This window comes from Falco punctatus, assembly GCF_963210335.1.
Source record: "Falco punctatus genome assembly, chromosome: 2".
Taxonomy (NCBI): Eukaryota; Metazoa; Chordata; class Aves; order Falconiformes; family Falconidae; genus Falco; species Falco punctatus.
The window spans coordinates 82,528,142-82,533,073 of NC_137581.1; positions in this window are offsets into that span (position 1 = coordinate 82,528,142).

Consider the following 4,932-nt stretch of genomic DNA (forward strand, 5'->3'; position numbering starts at 1 on the left):
TGCAGTGTTAAAATCGAAGTACCTGGGAACAAGGTACAGGCCTGTGCAGTCCTCTGCCTTGCACCCCTGTGTGCTCAGGGGCCTCGGATTTCCTCTGAGCTTGCCTCAGTCATCAAAATACACAGGAACACGTGAGCAGCTGTAATGCACGTGACACATGACTATACACCAAAACACGAAAGCTGGAACAGAACAGAAGAAAGGTTGTATTTGAAGCTCCAAAATCCTTGTCCCAGGCAAACTGAATTATCACCAGTTAAAAAGGAAAGACTTCTACCAGTTGCAAAACTAATGGCACATGCGCTCTGCCATCTGCAAGTCATCAAGATCAAACAGGCTCAGTTCTCCGAGCAGTGGGCTAAACAGAAACACCAGAGGGTGGTCCGTGGCCCTGGCCATGGCGTGGGGCTCTGCAGAGGAGCTTTCATGTGACCAGCAGCAGCTGCTGCCCAAGGCACCAGAGTGCACGTGGGAGACAACTGCCTAAAAGGGAGGGTAGGAAAATGCTTCCCAATCCTACCACACACATGCCCTGCCTTTAAAAGGAAGATCTACTTACAGCAAGTATCTTTACTAGCAGGCCTGTTCATGCAAGTAAATACAGGTCTCTGTAGGACGACAGACCTTGTATTGTGAGGCGGTGAGGGGGGTTACAGCTCTTGAAGAACAACATCCTCGATCAAAACAGCACAGTCAGGAGATACCGAGATCTCTCAGCTAGATGAAGGGGCACTGAGCTAAATTAAAGATTAATGTTAGAACTCAAAGCATAAATTAATCTCACTATTGGTTATACTGGGTTAGAAATTGAATTTCTCATCACATGAAAGGGGCTTGAGTACCATCTCTGGGATTTTTAGTGCTTCCCACTAAAGGATAGTAATTTTACATTATTTAAGTCAGCTAGGACAAGCCTCGTTCTTCTCTAGCCTGGTTTACTGGCACTTCACAATGCAAACATGCATCTGGTACCAGCTGGGCTGTGGAGACTTGAAGCAACTTGAAGGGATGGAAATGTTCTGACACTGTATCCGCTCATAATGGCTCTTGCCAACCATCAATCACCCTTTAAGCCTGACAGCCTTCTCTACTGCACTGAAATCACTATTTCCTTACTCTCTATCTGCTTCTTTTCCAGTTTGAGCTGGAAAAACCTGGACATTTTTGATTCCTGCCTGCTCCTTTATTAATACTGTAATATTATCCTACAGGCAAGCTGCCCAACATGCTTGAAAATGTGCTCTGAAAGTCACTGGTGACACAAAATACAAGAACAGAAATCAAACCCATCAACACCTTCATTTTAGCTGCTGCTTTGCTTGCTCTCCCATGCCCAGCACTATTCGAGGTCAGCACTCCAAGGACCCCTCAGTGGAACAGTGACATAGTGGGAATTTTCCGCTGGGAGAAAGGGAAAAGCACAACCTGCTCCAGACCTACTTCTGAGGGCAGCACCACAAGTTAAATCAAGCTGAGGGGACGGTGTCACCCGACAGCCACAAGCCTTCCCTCACCTCCCACCACGAGGGAACGTGAATCTGACTTTCAGGAAGGACAACAGGAATGAAGGGTAACACCAGTCACCCACAAGTTAAATGGCTAAATAACCTCCATATTGGGAAGGAAAGTAAGATATTTCTGTAGCAAGAGAGGATCAATTCAGTGATATATAAAGAATTTCAAAGTAAAAACATGGTATGTAGCTTGTGAGCCGGGGGGACTCTGGGAAGCACTGCATGGAAAGCCCAGGAAAGACTCACATCCACCGCTTCAGTCTCACAGTGTTTTTCTCACTTCGGCTCTTGCCAGCACTAACTAATCCAGGACATTTTCTCTACCCACAAAGCTGATCCAGCATATCTTCCTGCCAGCCTGCGCGCGTCAGCGGCCAGCTTGCACCAGTGCCAACACGCACAGCTGCTCTCTCCTACCTCCCCCACAAGCCAGCGTCTCCGCCGTTCCTAGCCCCCCACAGCACACAGCCTCACAGATCAGGATGCAGACTGTGATCTGTTACGCTCTTCCCACATCTTTAAAGCAGGAAGATCCAAAGCTTTAATCCCATTCCCACTTTGCTATTGACATCACAGGGCAAAGCTTACGCCACAGCTTACCGCAGCAAGGCTGAGTTGTTCTGTTTTTCAATCAATAAAATATAGTTCCCTCTGACTGGCGTTAGACCCACTAAAAGCCTCATTTACAGCAGCAAGTAACAGAACTACTACTAGCCACCAAGCCTTCAAGGCTTAAAAGACCCATCCTTCACCTAAGCCCCACAAACCAGCAGACAAAGCACTATCCTCAACCGCCCAAAGTGAACACCGAATCAGAAGAGGTGAGAACTCCTGAACTAACTTTCTTCCCACTTAGCATCAGCAGGAAACTTTCCTTTCAAGCAAACTGCAGTGAAGGTACACCAAGAGCCAGGATGCTTTGGAAATACTGCCTCAGCCGTCTCCTCCGAGCTTGGAAAAGTGCTTTGCAAGATCATTAATGAGGCCTCAGCAGAATCAGCCCTGTAGAGTACACAAAAAGAAGACAAATGAACCTGGAGTTTAAAGATCCACTTTTGCTCTCACAAATCCAATAGACATTTTCTCTACAACATTCCTGAAAGCAGCATGGGGCTGTAAATCAGATACACTCCACAATCCATATACTGAACGTGTAGGCTGCTGAGGCTATACTTTTGTAAATTGGTGTTAACTTTGTAAAATGAACATACAAAATAATACAGTGAATAATGAGGCAAAACTGCTGGCAGCCCAGGTGACCCTGCCCCTCGCAGGAGTGAAGCAGTTCACCCCAGGTTTTTATTGTCAGATGGCACCCACGCACGAGCCCCAACCCTACAGCACCCAAGGCTGAACTGGTGACACGTGGTACACATTTTGAGTCATGCTGCAACAGAGAAAATGGTGTCACACACTGATATGAAAGGACAATAGAGTCAGACAGGAACCCTTCAACAAACCTGTTTTGTGTCTGTTAGAAAATGCTGATACTTAAAATATTTGTAAGGTGGGGCCATTATGAAAAGTCATTCAGAATCGTCAAAATGTCAATCTTGGCCATTCTTTAAGAAAAGTGTATTTTAAAAACTGTATTTAGAAACTAAAGCCATTTTAATGTAATTTTTAATAAAGTGAGCAGTTACATCAAAGATTCTGCTATTTTAATCCTATGCTTTGTACTGGTAGGGAGGAAAAAAATTAATTTTCAAGTTGAAAGATTCCATGGAGAAGGAAAAATCATCTCATCGAGGTCTGATCTTAATAATGCAGCATGTTCTAGTAAACAAAATTAAACAAAGCATGCAAATATAAACTAGATTCTTCCTCATTTTGGAGGTTAATCATCACTGCATTCTGGTGTTTTTATACTACTGACAAAATAATAGTAAAAAACACCAACCTTCTCAACCTACAGCTGGTATCTTTGCCTGAAGTGATGAGAATTTAGATACCAAATAGTTCAAAATCAGCTTTTGAGGACGACATGCAAATTTCACAGCTATATCCATTTACAGTTCTGCCAGCTACTGCTCTGGATTAAAAGAATTCAATGACCTGGAGGAGCTACGCTTACATAACCTACAGTAATAATGCTGCCGAGAAAAATCTTCCTGCAGCTCAGACCACCTATTACTTTACTTACGAGGTCCCGCCTGAGCAGCCCTGCAAACTCTTCATCTGGAGGCATGGATTCGCCATCCTGAACAGCACTACAGCTGTAGTCACACCCGCCCCTAGCAGGAGACCTTCACACTGTGGAGGGTCTACTTGAGGCAAAACGTGATACAGTAGAAATAGGCCTCTGGGAGCAGGAACATCAAGGGAAACAACAGCAGCAAGTTTCTGACTTCTGAGAAAGCAGGTGGATCTCTGAAAAGTATCCAAACCAAGGTAGAGGTTGCGGATGGTGGATGAAGAGCTTGGGGAAGAAGGAAGGGTTACCCAGTTCAGAAAGGTGAGGGCAGATCTTTGGGACTCATAGGAAGGTATAGGTTTCTGAGCTTAGTAAAGACTCAGGGAGGACAGAAGGAAAACAACATGGTTTTAAGCCAGTGGGACAAACGGCACAAACACATGGCAATAAATGGCTGCTGGTCCTCAGCTTCCTGGCTGGCCACCTAACACACCACCTAAACACTGACAGATGCAAAATCTAGCACAGAAGTAATCTCTCATCATAATGCATCTGGCGATTGTGGAAGGAAAACTACTGAAGAGCCAGAGTAACTAGGAAACTATGCACCACAAAAAAAAATTTGCATTTCCAATTGAACTACCCAGGTGGCAGCTCATTCCTTGTCACTAAGCATGAGCTATGATATTCATCTAACCTGCTCTTAAAGGTTTCCATTGCTGCAAGTTCCAGCTCCAATCTGATGCCTTCAGTTGAGGAACTGAAACCGAGGTAGGGGTGAACCTGTATGTGGCGTCTACAGCCTGGGGACTGAAATTAAAAAAAATGATCAGATTTCTAAGCCAAAGCTGCACCCTTAGTATTAAAAGAACTGGTCAAAGCAGTACGATCCTTTGCATCCTTTGCTTACATGGGAGTGAGATTCTGGTATTGGAACTAAAAAGCGTGAAGTTATTTGACCTCTACTGCATCGTAGGGGAAGTCTCCACTGAGTTAGCAAAAGCCCTAGAAAAGTGACCATTCGTACAGGTATCAAGTAGACATTCTTTGAGCACACTTGCTCAAGCAGTCATTAAGGAGCCAGAGATGCCCTGGTGCTTCCATCTCATTAAGACATTCATCACCCTAGGGCACAGCCCATGCCAGAAAAGTCAGCAGCACGCTGCAGGGTTCAACTTCTTACTTGCTACTAGTGATGGGGATGCTCTCTTGTACTGTGCAGTATACACTGAAACCTGCCTCCATTTTGTGAGTGGCTCCTGTCAACTGTATTTCAAAGTCATG